Here is a 16736-nt window from a genome sequence, read left to right as displayed (position 1 = left end):
GCAGCAGGGGGCGCTGGCTGCCTCTCCAGGGCCGCAGGGGGCGCTTTCAGGCCAAATTCTTCTTTTAGGAGCCCGAGGAACACTTCTGCGGACACACAAGGGAGGTCCCCTCTTTCCCATAGCTCTCCTGCCCACGCGAGTGCCCGATCGGTGAGCAGGGAGAGTACCAAGGGCTCAAAATCTTGCTGCCATGAAGGTACTGAAAGACCTGCTCTAAAAAGGGGAGAAACCGTTCGGGGGAGCCGTTGTACCTATCGGGCATTGGAGTGTCCACTACAGGTGAGGGAGCAGGGAGTGGGATGGCAACAGGCCGCGGAACAGGAGCAGGGGCTGGGGCAGGTAGCGGAGCTGGAGTAGGGACTGGGGCAGGCCGCGGGAAAGGAGTAGGGACTGGGGCAGGGCGCGGAGTGGGTAGCGGGGTGCGCCGAATAGCCAGCCTACAACCAGGCCAGCCCGCTCGGGGAACCTTAGGAACGGGACCGGGTGCAGACCGGAATGAGTCTCTGGTGGTCTGTTGCCCGCGTCGGCGTTGCCGTGGCTGACGCGGGCCTGGGCTCGGTGAAGGCCACCGGGGGATCCAGCGGTCCAGGGGGTGACGGTAGGGGTCCTCTACCGTCCACTTCTGCTGCCTCCTTTGTGTTGAGTTGGTCATTCTGTCACGTTTGAAGATTTGGAGACGGAGGCAAGTGCAGAAGTTCGAGGGTTTCCCCTTTTTATTAAACAAAAAATAAAGAAAATTAAACGGAGTGCCGGGCACTACAATAATTCTCAAAGTTCAATGGGTCCGTGGTTCGGGTGCACACAGACATGACATGACATGACATGACATGACATCGCACGCACGCTCGCTCGCACGCTCGCTCGCACGCACGCACGCACGCTATGGCAGGTGAAAAGGGACTTTATTAAGCTATTGAAACGACCTAATGTGCATACCACCGCGTATGCGACCGTGTATACGTCTATACGCGTATGCGACCGTGTATACGTGTATACGTGTATGCACCCATGTATACGCGTTTCTATACCCGTATACACGACGCGTCAGTATACGCGCTCAGACGACTGCTTCAGTCGACTGACAAAAACGACTGAACGCACGTGTGTACGCGTGTAGATATTATCCCGTACAGTAGAGGGCGCAGAAACCCGGGGATCACTAGTCTGTACGAACAGGAGGTTGTGAAACACCTCCGACGAAGAGAGGCATAGGTTCGTTTTTCTACAGGTGAGTTACGGTAGTCATTCATCTAGCGAAAACCACCAGGCATGTTGAGTTATGCAATATATGCAATATATTGCTTGGTTATGCAATATAGCTAGTTAGAGTGAGTTTTGTTGCCTCTGTTTGCTAGCGACATTGTAAATAATTTTTCACTCTCGAACATTTCATCAATGTGGCCGTAAACCATCGGCTATAGCCTGTACCTCCTTCCTTCCCAAACCGAAGTTCATGTCCATTGCTCAATCTATATAACCGCAACATCTTTTTTAGGCTACATTTTTAGTTGACCTTTTTTTTTTATTGTCTCAGCTATGTCTATGCTGTTTTCTCTGTATGAGTTTTAACACAAGCGATACTGGGTGGCTAGTTAAAACCACAGACAACGAGTTGAAATCGCAAACATTAACATGTTTTTTATTAGTATATTTACGATTTTGCATCTCTCTTACAGGTTTCCCATGAAGAATCTATTTTATTTCACCCTTGTCTGTAAACGGGACTTATTTCTCTTACATTTTTCTTCACAGAAAACTGACCGGCCTGCCTGTAATTAGTAGCCTATATACTTTCTTTTTCAGTATTGTAGATATAATTTAAATATACATTCTAAATATGGAAATAAATGCTTTAACGACTACTGCTTATTATTCAATAAATGTACTCTATACATATTCTAATATTTCAGTTTTGCCGTGTCTTCAGAATTTTCTTTTTTTTTAAGAATATTTAAGATTACTTTATAGGTGCTTCGTTTGTGCCGATAAAGGTTTGTTTTTGCGACTGCCTTTCTTACCGATAATGACAGAGCTATTGTGGAAAGTGAGTAAAGCAAGTGCGCTATCCAGTATAAATGTAGGTTATATACCAAAAACTGTTGCAGCACAAACAGAAGCAGCTGGGCAAAATGCTTCCATAACCAATTACACAATTACATGTCGACAAACATGGAGGAAAGAACAAGTTAACTCACTGACACTCATTTTCACTGACGAGTTTTTTTGAATCAGCGGTATATTTTCTTGTTCAAAGATAAATAGGCTAGAATGAGTGCATATTATGCATGTAATAATATATGCATAATATGACCATACAGTAAGAAAAAATTTTCAAAAAATAAGCGCTCCCTAAAGTCCAAGTTGACTCTCAAAAATATCTATACTTTCTATGGAGCACTAGCGATCACACTGTTCACTGGTCCCAAAGCAGTCGTTTAATCTCTTGTTCGATGCTCGTTAATTGCAAACTATCTACCACTGGTTTTTCTTCTCACCTCTAAACATTTTGATATGTTTAGCTATGTAGAAATTAACATGGTCACAAACACACACATTCAAACACTCCAAACGTGCAATACTGATAAGCTATGTACATTAAATAATCGTACTGCATGCACATGTGAGAAAACGATGAGTATGAGGAAACGATGAGCCCATCAATATTTGCAATCAATTTAAAGGCAATAGAAGTTATATTCGTTTCTCATTTTTATTTGAGAAAAAAAACAGATTCAAAGTATGGCAGCTGCACTACCTTGCCATACCCAATTGACGGATGTATTGTACATCAATATTAAAAGATCTATCATAGGGGCTACCAAGATTAATTTGTGGAAGAATAAAATATGTTTTTGAAAACCCTGTAACCCCAATTGTATCATATTTGCTACATGAGTTTCTGAGACCTCTACGTACAAGCAATCATCTGTGAAAAGGTTCCCTGGTGGAAAGTGTTTCAAAAATGTAGGCTAAGCCATGTATTTAATGCAAAATCTGTGTATAAGCCTCAGTTTATAAACGGCGGTATTTGGCAAATCTCAGTCCTACCATAGGAAACACACATATTACAAAATATATTTTAAAACATTCAACAATAAAATAAGATTTTCTTTACAAATAGCGATCGATTGTATTCATTGAGCTAATTGGCTTGCCAGGTAATATTCATTATGTAAATAAATGCTTTAACGACTTCTGATTATTATTCAATAAATGTACTACATACATGTTCAAATATTTTAGTTCTCTCTTGTCTTTTGAGTCTTTTCATGGAATCCCTAACATGTGCATTGCAGTTTTACATTGTGATTACGCAGTACAGATCGGGAGTATCATATTTCCCTAGAGAGTAGTACAAATAATTTTGTACTCTCAACATTTTTTTATTTTTTATTCTGACCATTTTCAGTTTCATTAAATCAATAACTTTATTTAAATACCAACAGTAGAATTCTATTCAGCTATGACCATGTAGTCTTACCAACACCCGCGTCAATCTAATTACTCATGTATAGGCTTTAAGAAGGTACTGAAAAAAACATCATAAATATGCCATAGCGCAAACTTGGCAAGAAGCGCTAATAAATAAAATGCAAAGCATGTTGTTCGTGTAAAATCAGACATATAGCAAGTTGTAATTTTTTCATGGCATGGCTAAAGAAATGTCATTTATTTATTGGGGATTGTGCCTGGCTGTATTAAATAAGTCTCAAAAGTTGTGCTGATATAGGTCTACTGTCAAAATGAATCGCGGCTCCAGTCATCCTTCATGTCAGTATAGGTTTCTGGCCACAATAAACTATAAAACCATCTTCTTCCGCTTCATCCGGGGCCGGGTCGCGGGGGCAGCAGTCTAAGCAGGGATGCCCAGACTTCCCTCTCCCCAGACACTTCCTCCAGCTCTTCCGGGGGGACACCGAGGCGTTCCCAGGCCAGCCGGGAGACATAGTCCCTCCAGCGTGTCCTAGGTCTTCCCCGGGGTCTCCTCCCGGTGGGACGGGACCGGAACACCCTCCCTGGAAGGCGTTCCGGAGGCATCCGAAACAGATGCCCAAGCCACCTCAGCTGACCCCTCTCGATGTGGAGGAGCAGCGGCTCTACTCCGAGCTCCTCCCGGGTGACCGAGCTTCTCACCCTATCTCTAAGGGATCGCCCAGCCACCCTGCGGAGAAAGCTCATTTCGGCCGCCTGTATCCGGGATCTTGTCCTTTCGGTCATGACCCAAAGCTCATGACCATAGGTGAGAGTAGGAATGTAGATTGACCGGTAAATCGAGAGCTTCGCCTTGCGGCTCAGCTCTTTCTTCACCACGACAGACCGATACATCGACCGCATTACTGCAGAAGCTGCACCGATCCGTCTGTCAATCTCCCGTTCCATCCTTCCCTCACTCGTGAACAAGACCCCTAGATACTTAAACTCCTCCACTTGAGGCAGGCACTCTCCACCAACCTGAAGTGAGCAAGCCACCCTTTTCCGACTGAGGACCATGGCCTCAGATTTGGAGGTACTGATTCTCATCCCCACCGCTTCACACTCGGCTGCAAACCGTCCCAGCGCATGCTGAAGGTCCTGGTTTGAAGAGGCCAACACGACAACATCATCCGCAAAGAGCAGAGACGAAATCGTGTGGTCCCCAAACCTGACACCCTCCGGCCCCTGGCTGCGCCTAGAAATTCTGTCCATAAAAATTATGAACAGAACCGGTGACAAAGGGCAGCCCTGCCGGAGTCCAACATGCACTGGGAACAAGTCTGACTTACTGCCGGCAATGCGGACCAAGCTCCTGCTTCGGTCGTACAGGGACCTGACAGCCCTTAGCAAAGGACCCAGGACCCCATATTCCCGAAGCACTCTCCACAGGATGCCGCGAGGGACACAGTCGAATGCCTTCTCCAAATCCACAAAACACATGTGGATTGGTTGGGCAAACTCCCATGAACCCTCCAACACCCCGTAGAGGGTATAGAGCTGGTCCAGTGTTCCACGGCCCGGACGAAAACCACACTGTTCCTCCTGAATCCGAGGTTCTACTATCGGCCGTATTCTCCTCTCCAGAACCCTGGCATAGACTTTCCCGGGGAGGCTGAGAAGTGTGATCCCCCTGTAGTTGGAACACACCCTCCGGTCCCCCTTCTTAAAAAGAGGGACCACCACCCCGGTCTGCCATCCCAAAGGCACTGTCCCCGACCGCCACGCGATGTTGCACAGGCGTGTCAACCAAGACAGCCCCACAACATCCAGAGGCTTGAGGTACTCAGGGCGGATCTCATCCACCCCCGGTGCCTTGCCACCGAGGAGTTTCTTGACCACCTCGGTGACTTCAGCCCGGGTGATGGACGAGTCCACCTCTAAGCCCTCATCCTCTGCTTCCTCAATGGAAGATGTGACGGCGGGATTGAGGAGATCCTCGAAGTACTCCTTCCACCGCCCGACGACATCCCCAGTTGAGGTCAACAGCTGCCCACCTCTACTGTAAACAGCGTTGGTAGGGCACTGTTTCCCTCTCCTGAGGCGCCGGACGGTTTGCCAGAATCTCTTCGAGGCCAGCCAATAGTCCTTCTCCATGGCCTCACCGAACTCCTCCCAGGCCCGAGTTTTTGCCTCCACAACCACCCGGGCTGCAGTCCGCTTGGCCTGTCGGTACCCGTCAGCTGCCTCAGGAGTCCCACAAGCCAACCAGGCCTGATAGGACTCCTTCTTCAGCTTGACGGCATCCCTTACTTCCGGTGTCCACCACCGGGTTCGGGGATTGCCGCCTCGACAGGCACCGGAGACCTTACGTCCACAGCTCCGAACGGCCGCTTCGACAATGGCGGTGGAGAACATGGTCCACTCGGACTCAATATCTCCAGCCTCCCTCGGGATCCAGTCGAAGCTCTGTCGGAGGTGGGAGTTAAAGATCTCTCTGACAGGAGACTCGGCCAGACGTTCCCAGCAGACCCTTACAGTCCGCTTGGGCCTGCCGAGTCTGTCCAGCTTCCTCCCCCGCCATCGGATCCAGCTCACCACCAGGTGGTGATCAGTTGACAGCTCCGCCCCTCTCTTCACCCGAGTGTCCAAGACATACGGCCGCAGGTCAGATGAAACGACAACAAAGTCGATCATCGACCTGCGGCCTAGGGTGTCCTGGTGCCATGTGCACTGATGGACACCCTTATGCTTGAACATGGTGTTCGTTATGGACAAACTGTGACTAGCACAGAAGTCCAATAACTGAACACCACTCGGGTTCAGATCAGGGGGGCCGTTCCTCCCAATCACACCCCTCCAGGTGTCACTGTCATTGCCCACGTGGGTGTTGAAGTCCCCCAGTAGAACGATAGAGTCCCCAGTTGGAGCACTTTCCAGCACCCCTCCCAGAGACTCCAAGAAGGTCGGGTACTCTGCACTGCCGTTCGGCCCATAGGCACAAACAACAGTGAGAGACCTATCCCCGACCCGAAGGCGCAGGGAAACGACCCTCTCGTTCACCGGGGTAAACTCCAACACATGGCGGCAGAGCTGGGGAGCTATAAGCAAACCCACACCAGCCCGCCGCCTCTCACCATGGGCAACTCCAGAGTGGTGAAGAGTCCATCCTCTCTCAAGGAGTGTGGTTCCAGAGCCCAAGCCGTGCGTAGAGGTGATTCCGACTACCTCCAGTCGGAACCTCTCAACCTCACGCACTATCTCAGGCTCCTTCCCCGCCAGCGAGGTGACGTTCCACGTCCCTAGAGCTAGTTTCCGTGTCCAGGGATCGGGTTGCCTAGGCCCCTGCCTTCGACTGCCGCCCGATCCTCTACGCACCGACCCCTTATGGTCCCTCCTGTGGGTGGTGAGCCCACGGGAAGGCGGCCCCACGTCGCTCCTTCGGGCTATGCCCGGCCGGGCCCCATGGGGAATGGCCCGGCCACCAGGCGCTCGCGTGCGAGCCCCAACCCCGGGCCTGGCTCCAGGGTGGGGCCCCGGCTGCGCCATACCGGGCGACGTCACGGAACTCAAATAATTATTCATCATTAAGGGGTGTTTTGAACCGCTCTTAGTCTGACCCGTCGCCTAGGACCTGTTTGCCGTGGGAGACCCTACCAGGGGCATATAGCCCCAGACAACATAGCTCCTAGGGTCACTCGGGTACTCAAACCCCTCCACCACGTTAAGGTGGCAGTTCATGGAGGAGTACTATAAAACCGTTTTGTGAAATAGCCTATAAGTAATATTTGTACTGTAAAATATGTGCTGGTAAATAAATAGGTTTGTTGCATTACCTTGCTGCAAAACTTTGCAACAAACCTAGCATATATAAATATATTTAAATAAATATTCTTACCAAGCTATTAGCTAGGCTATGTTTTATGCCATTCCTAAACGAATGTCGAGCTATCTCAAATCGATTTAATAGATTAACAGTACATAGGATACTCTGTCAAACATTACTCAGAATTGCTTAGGTCTGGGTTTCAAAATCTAGCCTAACTTTGTGCTAGAATAATCACGGTTCCACAAATACTAATTCCATAACCATTTGGTAACTATTAACACCCTCCCTATTCTTTCATTTTCCATTCAATTCTAACTGTTAAATATGCATTGACTCTGGTATTGTGAAAAAAAATTTTGAACAATAAACAAAATAAGAAATATATGCTAGTCTATATAACAAACGTTTAAAATATATTTCCTTCAAATAAAATCATGTTTTAGTTTAGCTTCTATCAAATATCCTGCTCGAACAAATTCAGCAACATATTTTACTGTCCGAATTTGTCTGAATAGAACGGGAAACTACTTTTAGCCATCAAGTGGCTATTTGATCTAGAGTTCTTGTAGCAAGCGAATCGCTGAGCGATTTTTAACAAGACATCAGGCATCACATGCATATATTTCTCTGCCCTTGTCAACACAGGGTTGTTCACTTGAAGTATATTAAAACAGAAAAAAACTGATTCGATTTCAATGATTTAAAACACAGATGTTCCTTAACTGTTGGCTACACTGAATAAAATACTGTATAAACACGCACTAAACTTGCAAAAAGCACCTTCCGGTATACGGTTCAGCCTTCTTTAGAATAAAAATCCACGAGAGACCAGCACCCTCGCCAGGATTAGTGAATAAATACATACATGTATACACGTGCGTTCAGTCGTTTATGTCAGTCGACTGAAGCAGTCGTCTGAGCGCGTATACTGACGCTACGCGTATAGGTGACTGAACAGTGCGACTGTGTTGGACGACTGAACGTGTATACCACCGCGTATGCGACCGCGTATACGTCTATACGCGTATACAACCGTGTATACATGTATACGTCTATGTATACGTGTATGTAGTGTATACGCGTATGCATACGCGTATACATGTATACACGGTCGTATACGCGTATACACGTATACACGGTCGCATACGCGGTGGTATACACGTTCAGTCGTCCAACATAGTCGCACTGTTCAGTCACATATACACGTAGCGTCAGTATACGCGCTCAGACGACTGCCTCAGTCGACTGACATAAACGACTGAACGCAGGTGTATACATGTATGTATTTATTGACTTATCCAGTAGAGAGCACTGGTCTTTCAAGAATCTTTTCGCATGAACAGGAAATACAAATAAGCATCTGACTGTCTGGGGTTCATTAGCACTAGATCCGTCAAATGCCTAAGCCAGGGGTGTCCAAACAGTTCCACGGAGGGCCGAGTGTCCGCTGGTTTTTGGTTTTTCCTATAAATTGGTTCCCAGTTCACCTAAACAACCAGGTGAGGGTAGAAACTTTAACCAATTAGTAACCTAACTATCTAGTACAAGGTGAGAGCGAAAACCAGCAGACAATCAGCACTCCTTGGAATTGTTTGGACACCCCTGGTTTAAGCCAATTCGCGTTTGAGTTTGTAATAAAAAAAAAAAGCAATTTTGAAAGCTAAACCCTCCTCCTTCCATAACTTGTCATAAATATGTGTATATTAGGCTACATTCGTCCTTTGTCAGAATTCTAAATTAAAAAACTGAAAACTATTTAACCTGCTGTTTGTTGTTATCCTGTATTCATAAAAAGCCAAAATCGTATTTTATTATTTAATGTTTTAAAATATTTTGTAATATGTGTGTTTCTTATGGTAGGACAGAGATTTGCCAAATACCGCCGTTTATAAACGGTGGCTTATACGCAGATTTGGCAAACATTTTCAATCACAGCAGTAAATACATGGCTTACATTTTTCCACCAGCGGACGTAGTGGTCTCAGAGATGAATGTAGCAAATATGTTACAATTGGCGTTAGTGTTTTCAAAAACGTATTTTATTCTTCAACAAATTAATCTTGGTAGCCCCTATGACAGATATTTAACATTAATGTACAGTGCATGCCCAGGTATCAACTGGGTTGGGCAAGGTAGGGCAGCTGCCATACTTTGAATCTGTTTTTTATAAAATATATATATTTTTTTTTTAACTTGTATTGCCTTCAAATTGATTTGCAAAAATGGATGGGCTCATCGTTTCCTCATGCTCATCGTTTTCTCACATGTGCATGCAATATGATGATATAATGTATATAGCCTATTCATGTTGCACGTTTGGAGTGTTTGCATGTGTGTGTTTGTGACCACGTTACGTTCTACATAGCTAAACTTGTCAAAATGAATAGAGGCGGAAAGAAAAACCAGTGGTGGCTAGTTTGCAATTAACGAGCATGAACAAGAGATGAAACTACTGCTTTGGGACCTGTGAACTGTGTGACCGCGGGTGCTCCATAGAAAGGATCGATCTTTTTGAGAGTCAACTTGGACTTTGGGGAGCACTTATTGAAATTGAAAGTTTTTTACTGTATGGTCATATTATGCTTATATTATTACAACCATAATATGCACTCATTCAGGCATTTTGTTCAGCTGCTTTTGTTTGTGCTGCTACAGTTTTTGATAAGCTAGATTTCTATTGGATAGCCAGGTTGGGATAGCGCACTGGCTTTACTCCCTTTCCACAATATCTCTGTCATTATCGTTAAGAAAGGCAGTCGCAAAAACAAACCTTTATCAGCACTAACGGAGCACAAACAATTTAGCCTATTTGAGTAAATTAGATCTATAAAGTATTCTTAAATATTCTAAAAAATGAAAGCAGCACAAACGAAAATGTTAACAGCACAAACCAGCACAAACGATTGAGCCTATTTTGGGTTGGGGGCTTCACGCAGGTCTTGAACACCTACAATAGGTTGGCATGTAAGTCAATGCATTTCTTTATTTTCTGTTAAGTTTAAACAAATGACTAATGATTATTAGACCTCCACTCTCTGTCCTAGATGTCATGTCACATTGCCATGCCTCCGCTTTTGCTGAAATGACACCCCTGAATTATGTATTAGCCATAATTCTACAGGCAAATGCGGTTTATGTAGGCTATAGATGCAGTTAATACTGGGGTTTGTATACAAAGATATACAATTAATGGTGCGGTTTATACACGGTGCAGCTTATAAACGGGGAATTATTACGGTATGGAAGTGGTGTCTGGTAAATAAGAACATTAGTCTACTCTTGGTCAAAAATCGCTCAGAATTGATTAAATTGTAGGCGTTTCAAATAACACCTTTTGCTAGAACTGTGGATCCAAAAGCCATTTGGTAGATACATAGTTTTCCGTTCTATTAATTTAGATATATTCTGACTGTAAAATATGTTGCTGAATTTGGTGGAGCGGGGCATGTGATATCAGCTAGATAAAAACATGATTTCATGTTAATTTATTTGTCATAGCAAACTGGCTACGAAGTAGGCTTTAGCCTATACATACAATGTAAAACATAGTATTCGTGGTCGTTTAAAATCAAATAGTATGTTGTCATGCTTTCATTACCCTGATAAACAATAATTAAGGTAGCCTATCGATTTGTGATGGTAACGGCTTTATAAAATGTCTACAAACTTGTACGCTTAAAATAATTGGCGGCTCCAACTTTTGTCTTGTCAGTATGAAAGTGCTGGTAAATAAGTTTGTTGCATTACCATGACACACAACGACAAACTAAAGGAATACTACAACTAGGCCCATATTTAAATAGTCTTAGCAAGCTATTAGCTGTTTTTATTACGTTCTTTAACGAATGTCACGTTGTTTAATTGTGTTTCCAGCTAGGCCTATATTAAATCGATTTAGTAGACTAGCACGATAGAATACTGTCAAACATTAGGCTTGCAGTGGTCTCTGTTCCAAATTCTAGCCTAAATTTGTGATAGAATTGTCACGACTCCACAAAAAATAATCCAACTATAAACACCCTTCCTATGCTTTTATATTGCATTTACTTTTAACGGTTAAATATGCATTCACTTTGGTAACGAATGGGAAAATATAATTTGAAGTCAGCGTATACACTCCCTACTAAGCACAGTATAACTGAAATAAAATGTGCTGTGTAATACTCTGTTGAAATACAATTTCTTAATATAATGTTTTTTTTAGTACCTTTTTTAGTACCTTTTTTAGTACCTAACAACCTTATTATATGGCGGGTGTTATAAGACTACCCGTCCATGGCTGGCTGTTATTATTTAAATAAAGCTATTGATTTTATAACTGAAAATGGCCAAAATAAGAAAAATGAAAATAAGGTAGGGAGTACATTTTCTTTATACTACTCTCTAGAGAAATATGACACTCCCGATCTGCACTGTGTAATCACAATGTAAAACTGCATTTCACATGTTAGGGATTCCATGAAAATTCAAAAGACAAAACTGAAACATTTGAATATATATATAGTACATTTATTGAATAATTACCAGATGACGTTAAAGCAATTATTTCCATATTTACAATGCACATTTAAATGATATCTACAATACTGAAAAATAAATTATATAGGCTACACATTATAGGTAAGCCTATCAGTTTTCTGTGAAGAAAAATATAAGAGAAAGAAGTCCTGTTTACAGAAAAGGGTCCAATAAAATAGATTCTTCATGGGAAACCTGTAGGAGAGATGCAAAATTGTAAATATACTAATGAAAAACATGTTAATGTCTGCGATTTGAATTCGTTGTCCGTGGTTTTAACTAGCCACCCAGTCTCGCTTATTAAAACTCATACAGAGAAAGCAACATAGCTAAGACAGTAATAAACATGGTCAAATAAAAATTATAAGCCTAAAAAGATGTTGCAGTTATAGGGCTACAATGGTTTGATTGAGCAATGGACATGATCTTCGATTTGGGAAGGGAGGACGTATAGGCTAAAGCCAATGGCCGACACAGTTTACATTGATGAAATGTTCGAGAGTGAAAACAAATATTACAATGTAGCTCGCAAACCGAGGCAACAAAACTCACTGGTAACTAGCTGTATTGCATAACCAAGCACCTCCACATGCCTGGTGGTTTTAGCTAGATGAAAATAATATCTTAACTCACCTGTATTTAGCCGAAAAACTAACCCGTTCCTCTTCTCTTCGTCGGAGGTGTTTCACAACTTCCTGTTCTTACAGACTAGTGATCCCCGGGTTTCTGCGCCCTCTACTGTACAGGATAATATCTACACGCGTACACACGTGCGTTCAGTCGTTTTTGTCAGTCGACTGAAGGTCGCATACGCGTATAGACGTATACACGGTCGCATACGCGGTGGTATGCACATTAGGTCGTTTCAATAGCTTAATAAAGTCCCTTTTCACCTGCCGCACGCACGCACGCACGCACGCACGCACGCACGCACGCACGCACGCACGCACGCACGCACGCACGCACGCACGCACGCACGCACGCACGCACAATGACCAACAATGACCAACAATGACCAACAATGACAAGGAGAAAAGGGCTGAACTAAATACAGTGAGAAACGAGGAGAACAGAAACAGGTGGGGGCTAAAACACAGGTGAACTGAATATACCGATTAACTGAAACAAGAACAGGAAAGACCATACAAGGACAAGACGGGGACACACAGAAAACACGAAGCGGAATGGTCCCTTCAGGAACGGACCATTACAAATACTAGCAAGGTGACAAATGATCACATAGCGCACAGGTGTCAAACCGGTTCCACGGAGGGCCGAGTGTCTGCAGGTTTTCGCTCTCACCTTGTACCTGATTGATTAATTAGTTCACTAATTGGTTAATTTCTACCCCCACCTGGTTGTTCAGGTCTGACCTGGGAACCAATTTAAAGGAAAACCCAAAGACCTGCAAACACTCGGCCCTCCGTGGAACCGGTTTGACACCCCTGACATAGCGTGCTACCAAAATGTCTCAATCGCCAGCGGCTCTTTTGGATTGACAAATTTTTGTTGAAAGTTGAGAACATATGGCATTGGTGAAAAGAGACATACATTTGTGTCCTTAATTCCCAATAATTTTTTTAATGATTATTTGCTGAAATTATTTGCTGAAATTTACCCACTAAAGACTGTATGCACACATTGCAGAAGAATAGCTAGGAAAGCACATCTTTCTTCTCCACATGCATTTTTCAGTAGGGTACAGGAAAAAAAGAATGCTGGCGATCTAAAGAAGGAAAGATGTAACGTGCCTTTGGCTACACACAAAATAATTATTACCTACTTTTTAGCATTTACATGTGATAATTTGACCAAACAAACTGTTTGGGGGTATTATGAAGAGCCGTCCCAGAGCCAAATGAGCAGGGTCTTTAAGGTAAATGGAGCCAGAAAAGTTGGCTCACCAAAAAGATGCGGAATAACCATCTAAGTAGCCGTTTGGGCTTAATGTATGGGTAGCATACACTGGATAGGACTGGTTGTTTTGCAATGAATGTCACCTGAACAATCCATTCCACATTTGAATAATTACAGTAACACTTCAAATTACTCACAATATTAGTTGCTTTGATTAGCATATTAATATAAATGATGAATGGGTCTGTTTTATATCAGCTCATCCATCTATCTATCAACAAGTCGCTCTGGGTTACATGAATGACTTACATTTAAATTATATCTGTGTCACGATTAGGAAACGCCGGACGCCACAGACTCAACGGACAAGACAAGGCACAGACTCAACGGACAATGATGGTTTAATGACAACACTAGGGCAGACGAAAAAACAACAAAACGGCAGGAAAATAAGGCAGGCAGCCTGGGACACACATGAAACCCTCTTAATTAATCGACTAAGGCAGAACAGAACTGGGCAGGCTAAATAAGTATATTACAAGACAGGTGAAAACTACAGAAGGACAATCTACATTCAAGAACAAAGGACAAAAACCAAACAGAACAGGCAGCATTGCAGAACGAGACGTTGGCGCCAGTGTGCGTGCTGTCCGCAGGGCAGCACCAGGGATGCCAGGCGGGGCGGCGAGGCAGGGATGCCGGGCGGTGCGGCGAGGCAGAGGCGGTGAGACAGGGACTGGGATGGCTGGATGGGCGTCATTGAGACGCCTCTCTTGGTCCTCCAATCAATGCAGTAACTAGGTTCATTTTCAGTTGTGTCATTCTGTCACGATTAGGAAATGCGGGACGCCAGGCACAGATTCAACGGCCAATGATGGTTTTATGACAACACATGGTTTAATGAAATTGTTTTTTAAATGGCAGCCAGGCAGGCAGGGACAGATAGCTTCATGAAATACTCATTCATGAAACATGCGTAGGGGAACACGGGGTACAACCTAACGCAGGGTTAAATGTAACACAGCCCTCTTATGTAGTTGCACAGGGGCGAACAGGATGTGTTTCTGGTCAGTTCACTACAGAGCTCGACGACGGTCTCCCTCCAGTTTTCAGAGCGATTGAGTTAACTTTTGTCAAGATCCACAGCAAAGAATGTTTTCGTGGCATGTAAGTAAAATTCTTTATAATACTTATTTTTCAGTTACTGAACTTTGTAAGTCACCGAATTGAATTTTTTATTATTTTAAAAACAGTAATTTTGCCTAAAACGTAGTACTGTTTTGAAAATGTCGAATCAACTAATAGCTACAATAGTTACAATTAACCCTACAACAAAATGAAATAAAAACGTCTATTTTCTAAATAATTTCAAATGGTTTTATTTGCATTACGGTTTCAAGAACAACATTGTGAACACATCAAGTTCATTTCGTTCAAATACACTGTCCTGCAGCTTTTTTTTTCACAGAATGAGACATTGAAAGAGAACAACAGATAGGGCAGTGAGTAAAGAGGTGTTGTGTCTTGCTGCCAGGGAAATAGATAGCGGCAGGTCTGTCAGAGGAGTGGCAAAGTCCTATGGAATCTGCTATGTGACTCTACATCGTTTATTTACACTGAAGAGAAAGCTGCAGGAGGCTGGTAGCAACAAGTTACCCACTCAAGTAACAAGTTACTTTTGCCACAGACAGGTGTTGAGCTCAGAGCAGGAAAAGGAGCTCAGGAATATTTTTTTTAAAAAGAGGCTGGCATGTTCTGTGAGCTGAGCCCCAAAGAGGTAGGCTAGTTAAAATAGTATAAGATAATAAGAGCCCACTCCTGTATTCAGCCCTGCTATGGTCAGGCACTTTCCAAAAGCTGGACCACAGAAGAATGTTTTTAAGACAAGGAAGAGATGTGTCAGCGCCATCCTCACAGACACTCAAATTAAACAGACAGTTGAGGAACAGAAGACAAAAAGCAATAAAAACCTGCCCTCAAGACCAAAAGAAAGATCTTTACTTCAAAGAAAAAACAAACAGAAGTTTGCCACTTCTATCGCTGGGAAGAAATGGGTTAAGTTTGTTTTCTGTGAGGGTTGGGCACATGAATTGTGCACTGAGGGATATCAGTATTATGTTTGTCATGAGTGTGACAAACAGTAAAACTGAGTGAATGGCTGATTGTGTGAGTGAATTGAATGAACAAATAAGTTTAAACTTATAGGCCTACATTTTTTAAAATATTTTAAATAAATGAGCAAATCCATTTACAAAGAGTTTCCCAATGTGTTTTTAATGAATTTAGTAATGTGTGTTTTTTAATTAGTTTCTTAAATATATCAGTTTACACATTGTAATGTGTTTTTAATAAATAATTACACATTTGTTTATACATAGCAATGTTTAAATGTTTGAGCCCATTTGGAGAATAAAGTTAGTGTTTGACACACAACCTTTTGCCAGTATTTATATTTTGATGGGATATAATCCATCTACCCATTTGGTCCATCAATCTGAATATCAATCGAAAACAATCTGTCCTTTATTTAGACGGGAAAACATGGATGGAACAGGGATAGTTATTTGTGGATATTTTTTATATCTGTAATGTGTCATGATGGATTGAATGAGGGTTACCTTTAGTATATAAATATATATTTAAACAGAATTGTTGAATTAATTGTATTCAAACAGACTTTTCTAGAAAGCGTTGCAACTAAACCCCTTCTGTTACAACTTGCCCCATGGCAAAAAACATCTCACTTCTGTGATTTTCGGCGCAATTGTACAAGAACGGTAAGTCAGATAAACAAACTTGAAGTGTTCATTGGTTGCAGAGATGTGTGTATTGCTTGTATAAAAATATGATCCATCAAACTCAAATATTTTCATAATTATTTAACCCAAATCAAAATGTGTCCCACTCCCCCCTACCATCAAATTTGATCTTAAAATGATCATACGATCATTTCACCAACATGGCTGGTATTCATCAATATTATCTTTTTCGTATCCTTACGATCAAACATGTCATGTCCGGTCGGAGACTTTGTAAACCAACGTAAAAAGATATATGTAATAACGTAATAAGATAATGTTTGTTTTGCAATTGCCTCAGTAACAACAACCAAAATTATCAA

The sequence above is a fragment of the Esox lucius genome, chromosome 18 (assembly GCF_011004845.1).
Source record: "Esox lucius isolate fEsoLuc1 chromosome 18, fEsoLuc1.pri, whole genome shotgun sequence".
NCBI lineage: Eukaryota > Metazoa > Chordata > Actinopteri > Esociformes > Esocidae > Esox > Esox lucius.
Note: the sequence above shows the minus strand (reverse complement) of the source record.